At 35.6% G+C, this 21646-nt stretch overlaps 1 protein-coding gene and 1 long non-coding RNA gene across 3 annotated transcripts in view; one reads left to right on the plus strand and one right to left on the minus strand.

Annotated features, from left to right (window-relative positions):
* LOC129048066 (uncharacterized) overlaps positions 1–15357 on the minus strand; it is a 118452-nt gene extending 103095 nt beyond the window's left edge. Inside the window, exon 1 of the long non-coding RNA XR_008510094.2 lies at positions 12717–15357. This is a non-coding gene — a long non-coding RNA (uncharacterized LOC129048066). The remainder of the gene's footprint in view (positions 1–12716) is intronic.
* SLC24A2 (solute carrier family 24 member 2) overlaps positions 1–21646 on the plus strand; it is a 533689-nt gene that overhangs the window by 204718 nt on the left and 307325 nt on the right. The gene's annotated exons all lie outside the window — the stretch shown is intronic.

Raw genomic sequence — 21646 nt, forward strand, 5'->3', positions numbered from 1 at the left:
AAAGTTTTACTGGGGAAATTCCTGTTAAAGAGGGGAAGATGGAGGAGTGGGAAGGGTGAGTTTTAGATAGCTGTGCAGCTCTGACTCCTGAGAAGGAGAAGAGGAAGGAAGGAGGCTGCTTTTATCCAAGTCTCTGGAGGCCTCTCTTCTCCAGCTTTTTGGAGAAGGGGCCTGTGGTTTTGCATGAATGGAAGTAAGCTTATCATTTTAATGTGTTAAGGAACTAGGATATGATGATACCTTTCCTCTGACTAGTGAGCACTCCCTTACATTCTGTGATGAAGTCCTTGTAAACAATAGTCTTATTTTTAAATTCTGAGCCCATAAACTTATTTTCCATTAGCCTATGCAATCACATCGTCTCAGAGACAATGCAAAGTGGGCTGTAGTTCAGCACATTACCTAGTTAATTAATCAGGCCTGATATTTTCCCTAGCCAGTTTTTTGGTGCAACAGATCACCAATCTAATTGCAACTTCATGCTGAAGAGTATCATTCCAGCAATTATAAACCTTTAGATTCACATGGGATTACCAGAGGTCAGATTTTGCATCAAGAAAAGATGAGACATCAGTGGAGAGAATAAGACTAGCATCAGTCACAGGCCCTGAAAGAAATGTTTTACTTAAAGCTCTCAGGACTTTGTCAAGAAATAATTTTCATAACAACTCAATAGATTCCGATCATCAATTATATATTTTTAATCTAAGCCAGCACTGTCTGGTCCATAGGTGACAAGCCGTTAAAGGGTCTACAAGTTTAAAATGCAGGCCAAGCCTGATTGGCATGGATAACATTCCCCTCATACATAGGTCTTGTACTTTTACAAAAACATGCTGATTCTATCATTATTAATAACATATAAATACAACTTAAAGCATTACTAAGAATAGGCATTATCACTAGGTTATTCTTCAATCAATAGATGCAAAAAGTACAACTTCCAGCACACAATAGTTGGTGATGCTTTTCTTAGTTTCAAAATGTACCTTGTATTCAAAATGTTGGGAACCACTGCTATAGATGATGCCTCATACCATTAAATATCTTGCACACTATATCAAGTCCCCAGTATCCTCGGGTGAGGGCTTTCATAAAATTGATATCACATTCTTTTTTTATTAACAGTCCTGTATATTTTCAAAACTTTAAAATAAACACAAAGATATGTAGGTATACATGTTATAATTTCAAAGTCAACACTAGTATGTAAGTTTTTCTTATCTAAATACATACTAGGATACTTCCTATTTCAACACATGTATCTACAAACACGTGGCCATGCACATAACCTTGCTTCCTGCCCCTTGTAAGAAAGTTAGGATATACGATATTGTACATTGTTTGAACTTAAATCTTATTAGAAAATTAATGAGGATGGCATTTAAAAATTCTGATGTAAGAAATAGAAATACAGGAAGATAATTATTCCTTGGATTAAAAACACTGAAGGCTGATAAAAAGTTAAGATTTAAATCTTGGCTTGGATCATTAGACTTCAGAAGTTCTACTCCCAATTATCAAACAGAGCATTCTGAGTGTTTTTCAGCCAGTCCTGTTCTCGTTTGTATCTTTCAAGATCACAGGGATATCACATTCTTAATAGATTCTTTTGAGTACTTCCAAATCCAGCTGGAAAGGCAAAAAATAAATCTGTTTACAATCTGTAAGATGAACAGCAATAGGGACTATCATCACTAATATGTTAATTAAACAAAATGAAGGGACTGTGCATTTATTTCTGTATTCTAGATGCAGAACCTAGATTACAAATTCTACGTGATCAAATTTCATTTTGGGAATCAAATTCAATTTTTACCCCTCAGATTTAGCACCAGCTTTTTCTCTCTGTTTCTGAATCCTCACAGTGCAGTATAAATAGGCATGACTCTGGGGGATACAGAAGTGTAGGCAGTTAAATTGGCTGTTTTCACACCTATATGTAAAGCTCTCCTACATAACAATCATTCAGAAACTATCCACTAAAAAAGTTACCATTTTATTTCAAAAGCAAGCCAAAGCCATTCAAAGGTTTTGAAATAAAAGTATTTTTTCAAAAATATAACATCTTAGAAAAAAATTTGGTTATTCAGTGGAGAACTCCTTTATGCAAATATGAAGCTGGGGTCTAAAATGTGTCTGCTTCCTTGATATTGCAGAAAACATAAATGCTACAACTAAGCTCTTTGATGGGAATATGCTGAGAACATGTAGATTTGTAAGCAAAGGTAATCTAGTCCAGCATGATTTGAAAGGTCCAGGCCTTCTTCTGTATCACATAAACCTTACTCAGCAATGTAATCCCCTATACACACCCACAGACACATAGATACATGGACATAAACACAAATACACACACACACACACACACACACACACACACAGAATCCTTAGTTACTTTTACCATTAATCCATTACCTTGTGTCAGATATATCACCCTGGTGATTTTTTTAATTAAAGTTTTTCTATTACAAATCACTTCTGAAGTCCCTAACTCTTTATTTTTATTTATTTATTTTTTTTATTTTTTAAAACTTTTTATTTCCATAGGTTTTGGGGGAACAAGTGGTATTTGGTTACATGAGTAAGTTCTTTTTTTTATTATTTTATTTTATTTTTCCATAAGTTATTGGGGGTACAGGTGGTATTTGGTTACATGAGTAAGTTCTTTAGTGGTAATTTGTGAGATTTTAGTGCACCCATCACCTGAGCAGTATACACTACACCATATTTGTAGTCTTTTATCCCTCGCCCCCTCCCACTCTTCCCCCCAAACCCCCGAAGTCCATTGTATCATTCTTATGCCTTTGCATCCTCATAGCTTAGCTTTTACATATCAGTGAGAACATATGATATTTGGTTTTCCATTCCTGAGTTACTTCACTTAGAATAATAGTCTCCAGTCTCATCCAGGTCACTGCAAATGCTGTTAATTCATTCCTTTTTATGGCTGTGTAGTATTCCATTGCATATATATATATATATATATATATATATATATATATATATATATACTGCAGTTTCTTTATCCACTCATTGATTGATGGGCATTTCGGTTGGTTCCACGATTTTACAATTGTGAATTGTGCTTCTATAAATATGTGTGTGCAGGTATCTTTTCCAAATAATGGCTTCTTTTCCTCTGGGTCGATATCCAGCAGTGGGGTTGCTGGATCAAATGGTAGTTCTACTTTTAGTTCTTTAAGGAATCTTTAAGGAATCTCCACACGGTTTTCCACAGTGGCTGCGCTAGTTTACATTCCCACCAGCGGTGTAGATATGTTCCCTATTCACTGCATCCATGTCAACATCTACTGTTGGTTTTTTTATTACGGCCATTCTTGCAGGAGTAAGGTGGTATCACATTGTGGTTTTGATTTGCAGTTCCCTGATCATTAGTGATGTTGAGAATTTTTTCATATGTTTATTGGTCATTTGTATATCTTCTTTTGAGAATTGTCTATTCACGTCCTTAGCCCACTTTTTGACGGGATTGTTTTTTTCTTAATGATTTTGATCTTACTGATTGTTTGAGTTCGTCATAGATTCTGGTTATTAGTCCTTTGTCAGATGTATAGATTGTGAAGATTTTGTCCCACTCTGTGGGTTGTCTGTTTACTCTGCTGACTGTTCCCTTTGCCATGCAAAAGCTCTTTAGTTTAATTAGGTCCCAGCTATTATCTTTGTTTTTATTGCATTTGCTTTGAGGTTCTTGGTCATGAAATCCTTGCCTAAGCCAATGTCTAGGAGGGTTTTTCCAATGTTATCTTCTAGAATTTTTATAGTTTTAGGTCTTAGGTTTAAGTCTTTAATCCATCTTGAGTTGGTTTTTGTATAAGGTGAGAGATGAGGATCTAGTTTCATTCTCCTACATGTGGCTAGCCAATTATCCCAGCACCATTTGTTGAAAAGGGTGCCCTTTCCCTACTTTATGTCTGTGTTTGCTTTGTCAAAGATCAGTTGGCTGTAAGTATTTGGGTTTATTTCTGGATTCTCTGTTCTATTCCACTGGTCTATGTGCCTATTTTGATACCAGTACCATGCTGTTTTGGTGACTATGGCCTTATACTATAGTTTGAAATCAAGTAGTGTGATGCCTCCAGATTTGTTCTTTTTGCTTAGTCTTGCTTTGGCTATGCAGGTTCTTTTTTGTTCCCATATGAATTTCAGAATTGTTTTTTCTAATTCTGTGAAGAATGATGGTGGTATTTTGATGGGGACTGTGTTGAATTTGTAGATTGGTTTTGGCAGTATGGTCATTTTCACAATATTGATTCCGTCTGTCCATGAGCATGGGATGTGTTTCCATTTGTTTGTGTCCTCTATGATTTCCTTCAGCAGTGTTTTGTAGTTTTCCTTGTAGAGGTCTTTCAACTCCTTGGTTAGGTATATTCCTAAGTATTTTTTTGCAACTACTATAAAAGGGGTTGAGTTATTGATTTGATTCTCTGCTTGGTCGCTGTTGGTATATAGAAGAGCTACTGATTTGTGTACATTAATCTTGTATCTAGAAACTTTGCTGAATTCTTTTATCAATTCTAGCTTTCTGGAGGAGTCTTTAGGGTTTTCAGGGTAAAGGATCATATCGTCAGCAAACAGTGAGAGGAGTTTGTGAAGTCCTTAACTCTTTATTTTGAATTCATTCATCAGGATCGCAGAGCAGATTTATCCCATTGAAGTTGAAGTCCTTTCCAGCTTACAGATTCTCTGCTTCTCTGGCACTCCTAGCTAGCCACACAAATTAAGACTGGTAAGAACATGAAGCACCTTGTAGCAGGTAGGAGTTAGAGACTTTGTGAAAAACAGAGCTGGATGAACTGGAGGAATGTTACAAGAATGTGGAAAACAAGGCCGGAGACTCTAAAATGCACCAGGTATTGCACCAAAGATTAAAGATAAATAAATCTCGTAGTCCTTGTTAATCTTATCAGATTAACTCCTCAGTAAAGGTACATATTTAAAGATACATTATAGGCCAGTGTGGTGGCTCATGCCTGTAAAGCCAGCACTTTGGGAGGCTAAGGTGGGAGGATTACTTGAGGTGGGAGGATATCTTGAGGCCAAGAGTTCAAGACCAGCCTGCGTAACATAGACTCCATCCCTACAAAAGATTTTAAAATTAGCTGGATGTAGTAGGGTGTACCTGTAGTCCTAGCTACTCACTCAGTAGGCTGAGGCAGGAGGACCCCTTGAACTCAGGAGTGAGAGGCTGCAATGAGCTATGGTTGTACCACTGCACTCCAGCCTGAGCAACAGAGCAAGAATTTGTCTCTTAAAAAATAAATAAATAAAAAGATACATTATAAGGCTAACATTTAGGGATTTGGTGCAAGCAGATTTTTACTTGTCACATAATCAAACTCTATATTTTATAATCAAATCTTAGCTATAATGTAGAAGAGGCGAAAAGTTTCCTGATGTGTTCTATATATGCCTAATTCTATATCTCTAATACTTCATATGGCCATTATAAAATTAATACACATGAATATATAAAAAATGAATATACATAAAATGTTAAGTGAATACACATAAAATTTAATATATAATTTATATATTTCATATAGATATATAAAGTCATCCAATGGGAACAGGTTGGTTTGTTCAATGATCAGTTAACCCAAATTCAACCCACTTTTGATTGGTTATTTATCTGTTCTGATGTTATACTATCTTTTGCCTCTTTTGGGCAATTAACTCATGATACAGTATGAAATGGGCAGGATAAAATTCAAGCAGGAGTCTCAGGCATAATTCCCTATAGTTGCTTCTTCCATTTCTTTTGATATATGCGTGGAATGATCCAAGCTGGCAGACTGAAGCAGAGATTTCAGAGTGAAGTTGCCCCTCCTGGTGCATTTTGATATATGAAACCGAGAACGCACAGTGTCTCCCAGATGATTATTTTGATACTATGTAAATTAGGCATCTATAACCTAATAAAGCTGCTGCTTCTCCAAATTCTGTACACCAGATGTGAAATTGTTATAATATGAATCACAAACTACTTCAAACCATTGCATTCATTCCTTTTCATTCATGCATTCTATGAATACTTATTAAGTGATACTATGCTACATGCTGGTGGTACACCATGGAGTGGCAGAGATAGGTAGTGATATAGTTTGTATGTTTGTCCTCACCCAAATTTCATGTTGAATTGTAATCCCCAGTATTGGAGGTAGGGCCTTGTAGGAGGTGATTGGATCATGGGAGTGAGTTTCTCATGAATGGTTTAGTGCCATCCTCTTGGTGTTGTTCTTGCCATAGTGAGTGAGTTCTCATGAGATCTGGTTGTTTAAAAGTATGTGGCACCCCCCTTGCCCTCTCTTGCTCCTGCTCCTGCCATGTGAGATGCCTGCTCCCCTTCATCTTCTGCCATGATTGTAAGCTTCCTGAGGCTTCACAAGAGGCAGATGCCAGTGCTATGCTTCCTATATAGCCTGCAGAACTAAGAGCCAATTAAATCTCTTTTCTTATAAATTACCCAGTGTTGGGTGTTTCCTTATAGCAATGCAAGCATGGCCTAATACAGGTAACTACCACCAAAAATAATGTGTCCCCTTCCACAGTGTTGAGATGACCCTAGAAGTGGCTATTCATTCAGGAGTCCCATTTCTCAAACACCTTTGCACCTTGGGTAGAGCCGTGTGAGTAGCTCTTACCATAAGAATGTGTTTGGAGGTAATGCGTGTCATTTCTGGGTCAAGGACATTATAAATGAGTGCTTTCTCTATCTTTCTTTCCCCTGCTTGAAGTAGAGGACTCTAAGGTCCTAGGGGATAGTGGAGTAACAAAACAGAAAGAGCCTGAGTCCCTGAATAACCATGTGGAGGAAAGCCACTCACCAACTAGGTGAGGCTGAGGAGGATTTAACTACGCAAAGAAGGAAAGACAGACAGAAGGAAAAGCATGCACAGAATACTCCTAGTAAGAAAGCACATTTGTGAAAAACTAAAAGAAATCAGCATGATTGTTGATTTTAGCAGCCAGTTGTCACAAACCAGGTAAGCCTGGGAAAAGCCATCAAAGCAATCAGGAAATAACACATTCTGATTAAGGTAAAAAAAAAATAAGGCAAAAAATAAATGGATAATCACACCTGTCCCAACATGGAATTTATTGGAATTATTAATACTTATACTCCATTACCCATTACATGGACTACCATTATTGTACATATTTCTTTGTTTTATAATCCAGTGTGATGTCATGAACTTGAAATGGTGAAAAGTAAAATATTCAGAAGTAGGAATATATCCTTAGGGATACAAAAGAGCCTAACTGTTAACAAAGTGTTCAAAACTCAACAACCATATATATGAAAGAATTTAAAATGTGTTATATCTTCTTTAATTTAGGAGCCAGTGACTCTTTTGAAACTGCAGGCAAAAGTTTGTGGTTTTGTGCATAACACATTTTTCTAGGGATAGGTTCCACTGCATACATCTGAGCCTATAAGATTAAGAACTAAATGGATTAGTGTCTAAAAATATTTAAAAGGGGTTTTAAAAGGAAAAAAAGGATATGAGCACTTAAAATGATGCAAAAACAGTAATAAAGTGCTGAATTTTAAGTGAGCTGACAATTAGGAAGGAACAGGTTTTGGGGAAATTGTCCCAGAACCCATCTAATGAACACAAAATCTTTCCAGTTATTATCTCATTAGTACAAGCAACGTATCCTCAGAGGCCAGATTTTATCTTCCATAACAGATTGGAAAAGGAAGAAATGAGAATTTGAAAAATTAAGTGCCTTGTTCAGAATTTGCAGGAGAATCCCAAAGACCTCTTGAGTCACTATTTTTTCTCTTAATCATCTGATTATTCCCATAAAATTGAATTGGGTACCAAGAGAGCTCTTACCCTCAGAATTTAAATCTCTTCTGTGTCTTAGGGCCCAGTGTTTGTAGTGATTAACTTAATAGGAAAGTTCTCTCCGATTAGCCAAAATCTATAATTCTCCTCTATCTTTAAAAAGAGCAAACATTTTTCATAAATCCCAAATTGCAGACCAATCAGTCTGAGGGACAGTCTTTTAGAATTCTCTGTGAGTTGTATTTTCACCAGATTTCAAGACCACATTTTCCAAACCTAACATAAGGAGAAAACTGTTTTCAGACATTATCTTTTCAGTGTTCATCACTCTTGTAAGTTTTTTTACCTTTCTGTTAGAAACTGAGACATCATTTGCAAGATTCTTTTCTAAACAGGATTCATTTTTTACTTCACAGACAGGAACCTGCTGCTAAATTTAGCAAGAGATTCCTAATGTCTAAATGCTGACAATACTTTCATAAGAGAATCACAGCAGCAATCAAGTTCTAGTAGGTCAAGAAACTATATTTTGTCACTTTATCCAGGGCAAAGTGAGCCAAAAAAGACTGGTTCGTCATGCAGATTATGGCCCTAGACACTGGTTTTGATTATTTACCTTGAGAAATATAACTGCCAAATGAACTGGTAGATTCATTTCTGAGGATTAGCATATTCTCTCCAAGTCTCTAAGGAAAGCTCAATTACTACCTCAGGGTTGTTTGGTAAGCATGGATCTGAACATAGAGAGTTGGATGATTTTGATAGCAAATGTTAACCAAGTTATTATTGTTTTATGAGCTCTCCTAAGTCAGAGGTGGATTCTGGCAACTCATTTCCCCAGTATATGTGAAAACCACTCCCTATCCTTCCATGAGACTATAACTGGCTTCCACCTCTCACTTTGGAACAGAGTGCTAGTTGCTTACCCCAACATCCATTCTCCCCATTGTTTCCTGGGAACAGAATCCTGATTTTTATTTGGCATATTGTCATTCAAAATAAAAAATAATTATCTTTCTCAGTGTGAGATATGACCATATTATAGAGTCTGGACAATGAGATATCGGTGGGTATGATGAATAACTTACAGCAGACCAATATTCCCAATAAGAACCATTAGAAAAGCTAAACAAAAATATAAAACAAACAACAAATATGTTTAAAGCCATTAAGGGGCTACTAAAGCCACTAGAACTATAGGAACTGTCATAATTCATTTGGGACCCTATAGCAAAGTACTATGACCTTGGGTAGCTAATAAACAATAGAAATTTATTTCTCACTTCTGGAGGTTGGGAAGTCCAAGATCAAGGTGCCTGAGATTTACTGTCTGATGAGGGCCCATTTCCAGGTTTATAGAAATGGTACATTCTTCCTATGTCCTCACATGGTGGAAAGGACTAGCTAGCTCTTTATGGTCTCATTATAAGGGCACTAATCCCGTTCGTGGGGTCTGCACCTTCCTGACCTAATCATGTCCCAAAGGCCCCCACCTCCAAATACCATCACTTTGATGATTCGGTTTCAACATATGAATTTTGAGGGGATGCAAACATTCAGATCACAACAGGGATTAAATTTTGAAAAGAGGAAGATGGGCTGGATGTGGTGGTTCATACCTGTAATCCCAGCACTTTGGAAGGCTCAGGTGAGTGGATCATTTGAGGCCAGGAGTTCGAGACCAGCCTGGCCAACATGGCAAAACCCCTTCTCTACCAAAAAATACAAAAATTAGCCAGACATGGTGGTGTGCGCCTGTAGTCCCAGCTACTCAGGGAGGCACAAGAATCACTTGAACCCAGGAGGTGGAGGTTGCAATAAGCCAACATCGTGCCACTGTACTCCAGCCTGGGTGACAGAGTGGGACTGCATCTCAAAAAAAAAAAAAAAAAAAAAGAGGAAGATGATGGAGAAGTGAGTTGAGCTGATCATTTGCAACTGCTTCTCTCTGAGGGTATTTGCCCATTCTGAGCCAGGGCAAGAGGTGGTTGAGATTCCAGGCTTTGCACACACAGAAGGCTGCTAACTGGGAAAACAGTAGAGACTTTGATTGTGTCGTGGGGATGGAGAATCAAAATTAGAAATATCCTGGGCCAAAAACTGAGGAAGGCAGGGGCAGAGAACTAAGCCTGACATGTGGCTGGTTCCTCTTTTAACCATTTACCAAATTCTGAAACTAAACTGAGCAGGAGACTAAGGAGCTAAGTAGAAAGCCTCTGGAAAACAGAACAGAGTTTTCAGCTAAGAGGCAAGGATTAGAACTCAGGACCTTTCAGGTGCCCAGAAAATACATCAGGCTCTTTGTTGAAAGCCCTGGAGGGATAAACCTTAGGAGCAAAGAATAATGGAAGTAGGCAGACACTTACTGAAACTAAAGTGGCTAAACAGAATAAGATTATCAGACCCAATTTTTTCTGTCAAAAAAAATGGTGAATACTTTCTGGAAGGAGATAAAATTATCTGGAGGCTATCTAGTAATAAACAATATTTGGCATTCAATCAAATTTATTATACACTCCAAAAGACAGTACCATAGGCCACAAAATGAAGAGAAAAATTAGACGACAGATGTAGAACTATAGGTGGTTCTTATATTGGAGTTATCAAAGATTTTTAAATAGAAAGATTAATATGTTAGCGAAAACAGACAAAAAGATAAAGAAATGTATTTTATAATTAGAATTCATAAAAAGAATCAAATGAAAGTTCTAGGACTAAAAAATATAATACCTGAAAGTAAGAATTCAAATCATGGGTTTAACAAGAGATTAGAGATAGCAATAGAGAGCATTAGTGAAGTAGAAGATAGATTGCTGGGAAATACCTAGAGTGATGCACTAAGAGAAAACAGGATATAAAATTTAGAAGAATGTACAATACACATAATAAAAAGTTTAACATAAATTTAACTGGATTCCCAAGAGAAGAGAAAAAAGAATATGGGGGAAAATTGAAGAACTTTTGAAGGATTGAAGAATTTCCAAAAGTGATTTAAAAAAATAGAAATTCCACAGAGCAGCTAAGAAAAAACAGTATGTTATCTTCAAATACAACAACAATAACAACAATTAAATGGAAAGTAATTTCTCAACAGAACTTCTAAAAGCCAGACAATAATGAGATGGAATATTGAAAGAAATTAAAGAAAATTACATTTATTCTAAAACTGTATATCCAGTGAAATTATTCTTCAAAAATGAAGGCAAAATAAAGATGTTTTCAAATAAACAAAACAGAATTTTTATCAGCAAACCTGCACTAAGAGAAATACTAAAGAAAGTTTTTCAGCCAGAAAGAAAACTATTCCAGATTGAAACACAGAAATGTAGGCAGTAAAGAAAAGCAATGAAAAAGATTTTAAAAATGAAATATTGAGTATACAAAGCAATGATAATAATAATGTCTTGCAAGGTTTAAAATATGTATAGAAATAAAATATAAAAGCATAGGGATAATTAAGTTAAAAGTATCTAAAGTTTTAATGTTATCAGAAAAGTGGTAAAAGATAATCCATATTTGACTAAAATTAATCAAGGATGCATGCTGAAATTAACCTCTGAAAAAATGGTAAAAAATAAATGTAAAAATAAAAGTTAATAGAGGCTAGGCACAGTGGCTGATGCCTGTAATCCCAACACTTTGGAAGGCTGAGGTAAATGGAATAATAAAAATTTTTTTATTAATTCCAAAGAAAGCAGGAAAAGAAAGAAAAATATAGAAAAATAGGTAAGTCAAATAGCAAGTTGATATATCAAACCAAATATAACTATAATTACAGTATATGTAAATGAACCCATTGCAAATTTAAGTTCAGTAATGTAACTGAATTAAATACCCCAAATATTTTGTTTTAGTTTGGTGTGCTATAACAAAGTACCACAGACTGGGTGGCTTCTAAATAGCAGAATTTACTTCTTACAATCTAGGGGCTGGAAGTCTGAGATCAGGGTGCCAGTATGTTTGGGCTCTGTTGAGGGTCCCCTTCTCGGTTGCAGACTGTCAATTTCTCATTGTATGGCAGAAAGAGAGGGAGCTAGCTCTTCAGCCTCTTCTTATAAAGGCACTAATCTCATTCATGAGGGTTCCCCCTCATGTCCTAATTACCTCCCAAGTCCCCATCCTCAATAACATCAATTTCAACATATGAATTTTGTGGGGCAAATGAGCATTCAGTCTGTAACTTATTTGAAAGATACATAGCAGATTGTTCACTGTTGCACCTCTGCGGAGTGAAAGAGGTTGTGGGGAGAATAAGAAGAAGAATTTTATTTTCAAAAATTTCAATTAGAAACGTTCCCAGTATGTTTTATTTTAAAATTTTAAAGAATAAAAATGTGATTAATATTTTATATACCTAATTTTCTAGTCAACTATGCTACTAATTTTGTACATTTCTTTCTTTGGACCCCACACATTTTTTTAAGATTATCCTCAATATTGGTTATTACATAGTTTTTAAAATTATTATGATAAACTGTCATTGTCCATTTTGTTTTCTAACAAGTTACTGGTTGTATACAAAAGAGCTATGGATTTTATCATGGTTTTCCTTATAACTGGCTACTTTAGTGGACACATTAACTGAATCAGCTCTCCTCTCCCAGACATTAAAGTAAGTTAGCATCTTGGAACACAAAGATATACCCTCTTTTTACATAGTTATGGAAATGTGTAACACCGATGGACTGTGGGAACCCATTTCCTCTAGTGACAATTACAGCCGATCAGTTCTTCATGTTCTTGATACAGTTCCTATTTTGTCTCAAACTGTTTGGCTTAATCACAGTTCCTTGTGTTATTTCCTATTTATACAGGTTTTTCTTTTAAAAAGACTAGTCTCTAAAAACAGACACTTTTTATTAACAGATAAAATAAAATACCTGCAAATATTAACCTTACCTGTTCCACCTGGCAGTTCACTCTCATGCACTGAGGACCCTCTGCTGTGTATGTCCAAACTTCCAGTGGCTGGGGTATCTGTTCTCCTGAGACTTGTGCCTGGCATGAGCACAGGTGCTCCTCGGGGAGCTGGGGATGTCCCAGCTACCCTCACTAATCCCTGGAACCACCTCTCCCCACTTTTAGACTTCAGTATACCACTTACTCTCTCTGAGTTAAATTTCTGCTTGCTGCTTGCTATGGTTCCAGCCAGCAGTGTGGCCTCTATGCCCCAAGAGCTAGATCAGAGTTTCCCAAACTGAAATATTCTACAGACTCTTCATTGTGAAGTGGCTACGTTGTCTGGGGTATATACCAGGGGTTTGTTGTCTCGCACCAGGAAAATTTAGGACACGGACACACACAAGTAGTTTAGGAGTGGAGGTTTAATAGGTAGAAGAAAAGAGAAAGTAAAACAGCTCTCTCTATAGAGAGAGGGAACTTCCAAGAAGAAAGACCAGCAGGTGGCTGATACAACGGAAGTTATAGTCAGGTTTGAGGAGGTGGTGTCCGATTTACATAGGGCTCACATATCGGTTCGATCAGGTATGACGTTTACATAGTGCAAGGGAAGGCTGGCTGCCCCAACCTAATCTTATTATGAAAATGAACTTTCCCATTGGCTCCTGCCATCTTGTCCGTTTCTTACTGTACACGTGGCTGACGAAGAGAAGGGAAGACAGAGCCGCCATCTTGAACATGATTGGCACAACTGCAGGCATCTATGTCTGCAGCTCGATTTTACAGGCTGCTGTTGTTAGAAAGGAAAATGATTTGAGGCTGCTTTTCATTAAAAAAAAATGCTTATGGAGGGCTTCCACACCCTCACTATCTGCCTACGTAATTTCTTAACTCTTGTATCATTTGGTATACTGAGAAAATAATCTTCCACCAGGTACATTAGTTTTGTAAATCCTTAACATGTTAACGTTTTTATTTATTTTTACCTGTTGCATCTCAGAGCATTTAATCTGTACCTATGTAGTTTTTTAAAAAATCCAACAGATTTTGTTGTTTTGTTTTTCTTTTTCTAAGTCCATTATTGATGGATTTTAAAAAATATATAGATATTAGAAAGAAAACCAAAACTATCCTATCATTCCATCACCCAGATGACTCCTGTGAACATATTTTAAAAAAATTAAAGTTATACATGTACATAATTAAAAAGTTAACAACAGAAAAACAAAAAAGCCAAAGGTATACTCATTAACTCATTTATTTGCAAATATGTAACCAGAGGTTATGACTGGACCAGAAATAAGATTCAGATGCTGCAATCTTTGGAGATTGGGGCCCATCCTCAGTAAGTCTTTATTGTGATCTAGGCATTAAATAATCTTGAAATGTTCATTTCTGTAAGAAAACATTTTAAATGGTCCATTTGTAAGGCATGGTAAATCTAAACACTGGCAGCCAGCCTGCGGATGTAACAAATCACATGGCTCATGCTCCTAGAAGGTCATAATAAGCGAATAGAATGTAGAGGAGGGGTCAGCCCATAAAAGGGAAGAAAGTTTCATTACTGGGAAATCAAAACTTAAGCTGGGAAGGGAACTGGGGTGTAACCTTATGAGGGGGATAATGAAACTTAGGTGATGTCCTGGAAGACTGTAACCCCATAGTGTTCAACCAATGAGGAACTGGGGGAGGGACTTGTGTGCTAGGAGATAAATTACCTGTTGTAGCTGCCCTGAATGTGCCTGCCTACCAGACGTCCATCGGATCTTGCAAGACCGCTATTAAAAGTCTCGCTTTTTGCTGTTCTTTGTGCTTCTGAGTCCATTCTTTGGGTTTGGACGGGTGAGCATTTTTCTCACAATTTCCCACACTGAATCAGAAAACTCTTGTTCTTAAACTTGTTAACTGTTGTTCTCAGGGCAAAGAATTCTATAGTCAAATACTTTATGTAAATGTCACCCATTTCTTTCATGGGACATAAAGTAAGTTCCAATTCATTACTCACATGCCTTTTAAAAGCAGAATCCATGTATGTTTTTTAAATTTATCAGAGATGAGAAAGAATACTGCAGTTAATTCAAGTACATCTGTGTCATCTGGTAATGCTGACACCACCATACTGGTTTTATTTCGGGCACCTTCCAGCACAATCTATATTTAACTACAAGGAACAGTGGCTATTTCTTAGGAGCCTGAAGCAAGATCCAGAAAGAACCCAAAAAGATTACTCAGTAACTCCCCAACTGTAGGGAGTCCTTGGGGAGCAGAATTCAAATTATCTATCTTTCCCCACAATTGTCTTTCCCCACAGTGCCTTGCATTTAGAATTTGCTCTATAAGTCTTCTCTGAATTAACTGAAAGGAATAACCATTTAGAAGGGATGACTTATACCTTAAAGATAAGATGTTTCAGGTGGATCATTGTGCCTTTTCTTCATCAGAAAACAAACAAAAAACGGGTGGGGTGGGTTCTGAGGCTCTGACCCTGAACAAATGAAGAATCAGAGTCACAATGCTAGAACTGGTGTAAACTAGCCCTTACACAAGGGAACTGCAAGTGCTTTTCAGTTTCACAGGGCAATAGTTTTGTTTAAAGCAGATTCAATCCAAAAGCCATAATGTAGAAGAAGAGGTGGAGAAAGACCGTCTGCAGTTTGAAATGACAGATTTCCTCCAATTTCGATTAGCATGTGAAAGAGACTTTCATATCCATTTTTATTCAAATATACTGCCTTTGTAGTCATAGTAACCCTTTTATATTTTGATTTGGTTGCAGCCACAAGTCTACTTGAGCCATTCATTTTATCCTTTCTCCTAAATATACCTAATTTCTTTCTCATTTGTTCTTTCTAATAGAATCCACTGTTGTACTTTTTCTTCTAACATATCAGTTCTCCCTAAAGGATGTGAGGAAAGCAAAATAAAATATCACATTGAATAACCAAATTAGGAAACAACTTCCTGTACTAACAGAAAAGGCTAGAAGATGATGTTGTTTTCAGATAAATGGCAAAAGCCAAGTTCTTACATAAATTTCAAATCTATCACCTTCCTTTTGTTCCTTGTTACCATAAAGACGCATCACTTTACTAACTTAAAGTACTGGCATTATAAATAGCTCCACTTGGGTTATGAAGTTCAAGAGTCAGATCAGCAGGATTGTTTCCAAAAAAGGACAGAATTCAAATGAAGTCCATTTTTCATTTCTTTTTTAACATAAAGGAAAATCTCAAATGAGATATAAGATGTAGTGTAAAAATTAGCATTTCTCCCTATGTTTTCTCTTTCAGTGTCTGTTTTGACATGTGATTTTGTGATTACAGAAGTGAGTTTTCAAATCCATCTATTTAGAAACAGGCATCAAAATTCAAAGCAGATGGAGTCTCAGTTTGTCTAGTACAGAGTCTTTATTTTGCAGGTGAAAAAACTGAAGCTGCAAAGAAAGGAAGGACCTACTTGTGAAAATAAATAAAATCTAAAAGTTGTTAGAATCCCCAAAACACTTTTAAGTCGTGAGAGAGCTGTGACTGTGATGTGAGTCGCATGGCACATAGTTGCAACTTCTGCTTCTTAGATTATGGATTAACTCTCTTTCTCATTGTTCTTAAATGACTAGAAGAAACCAGAGACTAGACCTTCTCCCCTTCTAATCACTGACCTTTGTTATATTAATAGATTAACTCTCTCCTGGATTGTTCTAACTTAGATCAGATAAGCTTAGAAGATCTCATGACTGTTATATCTTCAGTATGAAATGTTAAATATACCTTTCCTGAAAGAAAAAGACTATCTCAACCAATTCTATCCTAAACTCATTGTAACCACACAGTAAACCTTATATAGAAAGATGGTGACATTTTCTTAAGCTTCCCTAAACCTTGTCTATATAAATGACCCCAAACCTTTATATTTCAAAGCATTGATTTCCATTCTTTGAAATCTGTGCTTCCCAAGTGCATGTCCTCAAGCTTTGTACTAGAATAAACTCTACAACTAATCATATTTTCTGAATTTCTGTAGGATATACTCAAGATCACACATTTAGTTAATGGCTAGAAGCTAAGCCCCCAATGCCTGATCTGTGGGTGCACTCCACTGTTTACCCAGTCTTCACACCTAGCTGATTCCACTCTACCCCTTATAGCCTTAAATTTCAGGATTTCACTTGTTGCTAAAGTTTTTCTAGACAATTATATTTTTAAAATAAAATTAACCCTTTTTAGTCTGAGTTATCCTAATACTTAATTAATAGTATGCCTATTCTAATTTTATCTAGTTTAAGAGCCAAAGTCAAAGTAAAATGAGGTAATACAAAAGTTTTGCTTTAATTTTTAGGAGGAAAAAAGACTTTATTCATTCATTCAACAAGCATGAGTCTATAGTGACATTTCACTCTGAAGATAATAAAGCTTAAGCCTCAGGGACCCACACTTGCCCAACCCTATAAATGCCCTATAAGTAAGTTTTTTGTTTTTTTTTTTAATTCATACCATGAAAGTGTTTGAGCTTTAGGCCACACAAAACCGGAATCTAACAGTGAAAAAAAAAAGTATCAAGCTCATAGCCTGACTCCCTGGATGCCTTTGAAGGCATAGGTTCAAAAAGAACCAATCAGGGTAACCTAATTTTTATTTCTTGTTTTGATCGCTCACTATGTTTGATTGCTCACAGCAGGGGATTGAATTCATTCACTCAGGCAACAAATGTTTATTAAGAGCCTTCTATGTGTCAGGCACTATTCAAAGTTTCAGGGCCATCACACTGACAAAGTACTTGCCCTGACAGAGCATAGTCCAACAGAATCAACCATATGTATGTTCATTTTGAGTTAATCTCCTAAAATGTATTTTTTAATAAGGTGAAGTAATGTTGCTCTGCATAATAGCACTGTTGGGTAGATCTATTGTTAGATGAACAACCAAACATTAAGGTATTGATTAATGGATTTATGTCGCCTTGGATAGTAGTCTCTAGAAAAATGGCACAGGAAATGTCTGTTTATGGTATTGTCATGTTCAATTATACTAACTACTTCAATGTAAAACATAAGCATCCTTACAAAATGTATAGCTAAAGAGGGTAAGTCAATATGATGAGTGACAAAGTCAAAATGTGTCAATATTTTCCATGAAATGTAGGTGGATACTTATGTAAAATTATTCCATTATTGACACCATTATACCACATATCATGTTGTGCTGACCAGTGTCAAGAATAATATGTTAGTATTCTGTGTTCAATCACTATGCTGGTTTGTCAAATTATGTCAGCTTTAATAATTAAAACACTTCTTTCTTGTAAAATTAAAGGAAGTGCTGACATTTCTCTTAGAATATCATTTATTAAAATCAAACCTCCTAACATCTGAAAGTCAATTAATGTAATATGCCACATTAGTAGAATAAAGGAGAAATGCTACATGATCATTTTGATACAGAAGAAGCATTTTATAAAATCTAACATGATTTTATGATTAAAAATTAAAACACTCAACAAACTAAGAATAGAAGGGAGCTTCCTCAGCCTGAGACCATCTATGAAATATGCACAGCCAGCAGTGTACTTAATGGTGGAAGATTGAATGCCTTCCCCCTGAGATCAGGAATAAGACAGCTCTTACCACTTTGATTCAATGTTGTACTTGAGGTTCTAACCAGTGCAATTAGAAAATGAAAATAAAAAAGTATCTTCATTACAAAGGAAGAATTAAACTCTTTATTTGCAAATGACAGGATCTTGAACATAGGAAATCCTAAGGACTCTCCCAAAAGCTATTAGAATGAATAAACAGGTTCAGCAAGTTTGTAGGATATAATATAATATACAAACATCAATTATATTTCTATATACTAGCAATGGAAAATTGAAAAATGAAATTAGGAAAGCAATTCCATTTATAACTTTGAAAATAAATTAGTTAAGATTAAATTTAACAAAAGAGTACCGCCATAAATATGTACAAATAGTATGTATTAATTTAAAAATTTTTTCAAGAGGTACAAAACATATACTCTGAAAAGTTAGAAAACATTTTTGAAAGAAATTAAAGAGGACCTAAATAAATATAAGTAATCCATGTTTGTGGATTGAAAGGCTTAATATTAAAATGGCAATTCTCTCCAAATTGATCTACCAGTTCAACACAATTTCTATCAGAATCCCAGCTGACTCTCTCACAGGCTATCCACTTTAACAAGCTGGCTCTATAATTCATGTGTAAATGCAAGAGACCCAGAATAGCCAAAACAATATTGAAAATAACAATGTTAGAGGACTCACACTTCACTATTTTTCCACAATATCGGAAGATGTACCAGATTAGTTTATTGTCAAAATCATTTCTTCTTCACTAAATAAAATTTCTTCTTCACTAAATGCCATTTTTTCATCACTAAAAACAAGAGAAATGCATATTTTTAAAAGATGAATTTAATGGGATATGAATTATATCTCAATTAAGCTATTTTATTAATAGAAATCCCAATGCTCCAAATTCTTTTTAGTTTCTCAAATAATTTAACTATGCCCTTTCACAATTTCTAACAATAGCATAATCTCCAAACTGCTTTTCAACTCTAGCACCATAAGCTGACAACTGAGGTGCAAATATTTCTCTAATTTTTATTCTTTCATTTCTCATCTCTTCTAAATTATTAGGTAATTCTCTCTGATGTTTATTTGATGAAAAGTAGTAAATATAAAGTTATCGAGAAAACATTTATTTTATATTTTTATGGCATTAATCATAAGCGATTGAATATGGTTACTTAAATAGTGCCAAATTAAAATATCCAGATTTTTAAAATACTATAGTTAAAACTCCAGACTTTCTCCCTAACATTACACTGGCACAACTATGTAAAGTCCAGTAAGGTTTTTATGTTAATATATTTCATTGAAATCAATTTTTCTCAAGCACCACCAACAAAATACTTTTATAGATCTTTTATATGTCAGCATCCCAAGACTAAAAAACAAAAGAGCAATTTTCAACTTTCTCTTCAAAGTATTGAATTTTTCATTTAAAGAAAATGATTGTTTGTTTATATAGAGCAGATGAAGCTTTGTCAATAATAATTAAAATTTTACTGTCTTATGTTTTCCAAAAGAAGCATTCTCATTTCAGTACATATCTTCTTAACAAGCCAGAACTACACATATAGATTACAATGTGTCCTGTCTCAGTCCATTCAAGTTGCTATAACAAAAATCCCATAAACGGGGTGGCTTATAAACAATAGAAATTTTTTTCATACAGTTCTAGAGGCTGAAAAGTCCAAGATCAAGGTGTCAACAGATTCAGTGTCTGGTTAGGGCTCACTCTCTGCTTCATGTGGCAACTTATTTCTGCATCCTCACATGGTGGCAGAGGCAAATAAGCTCCCTAGGACTTATTTTATAAAAGCACTAATCCCATTCATGAGGGCTCCATCCTCATGACCTGATCACCCCCTAAAGGCCCAATCTCTTAATACTATTGCATTGGGAATTACATTTCAATATATGTGTTTTGAGGGACACAAACATTCAGACCATAGCAGGTCCATATTAACATTATTATTTTTCTGAAGTTTTATTAAATATTCATGCCTAAAACTGACCATTATTTTTCTGGACTTTCACATCATTTCATTTACTTTTTCAAGAATTTGATTTTTAAAACTTTTAAACATTTTTATTATTTTGCCCATTCTTGACGGTTTTTAATAAATGATTGTGTCTCCTTTGTTTAAACCAAGAGATTTAATAGATCATTATTCCTAATCAGATAAAATATTTAAGCATTTAACATTTCTACCTTTTAATAATATAATTTTGATATCATTTCTTCTCCATGTTACCACAGATCCAAACAATTCTTATACATTGTATTTAACAGAAATGTCGAGAAACATATCCAGACTTCGTTGTTCCTTCATCCTGGGTATTTGTATTCAGTATATTATAATACCTTATTTTTAAAACAATATAATATACACTTACACAAGGTTTACAACACAGTACCTATGAAAGACAAATAAAAACCAAACTATTCAGATGCAATAGGAACTATAATTCCATGATGAAGATAAACTGGTCATTCTCCCAAAATACAGAGTTTTATAAAGAATACACAATGTATCTGCATTGTTTACTAGACATTGGCCAACCAGTCATAGAGCTACAAATATTTCTTACATGTTGTGACAGGTGGCCCATGTATCAGGGGTTGTTGAGACATCCTACAATATTTCACTTCAACTAATAAATTTACTCTAAAGTTTATATTATAAATCAACTTAGCTGCTTATCATGTTACTATGACATAATGTGCCAAGTGGTATAGAAGTATTTCAATATTTTAGCAAACAACCTGTCCACTATCAGCTGTAAATCTACATGGGCCTCTCCTTGTAGGGGCAAGAGAATTATCTTTAATAAAGGACGACCTCTATTGCAGTCTGATATGTTCTTGGTTTACAGAAAACTAATAAAATATGAAGTATTTAAGAAAAAAAAACAGTGATTATTTCCTAATACTGAGAGACAGGACTAGCTGGATTTCCTAGGCAGACTAAAAATCCCTAAGCCTAGCTGGGAAGATGACCACTTCCACCTTTAAACACAGGGCTTGCAACTTAGCTCACACCTGACCAGTCAGATAGTAAAGAGAGCTCACTAAAATGCTAATTAGGCAAAAAGAGAAGGTAAAGAAATAGCCAATCATCTATTGCCTGAGAGCACAGTGGGAGGGACAATGATCAGGATATAAACCCAGCAATTTGAGCTGGCAATGGCTATCCTCTTTGGGTCCCCTCCCTTTGTATGGGAGCTCTGTTTTTACTCTATTAAATCTTGCAACTACACTCTTCTGGTCCGTGTTTGTTACGGCTCGAGCTGAGCTTTCGCTCGCCATCCACCACTGCTGTTTGCTGCCATCGCAGACCCGC

Source organism: Pongo abelii, chromosome 13 (genome assembly GCF_028885655.2).
Source record: "Pongo abelii isolate AG06213 chromosome 13, NHGRI_mPonAbe1-v2.0_pri, whole genome shotgun sequence".
Classification (NCBI taxonomy): Eukaryota; Metazoa; Chordata; class Mammalia; order Primates; family Hominidae; genus Pongo; species Pongo abelii.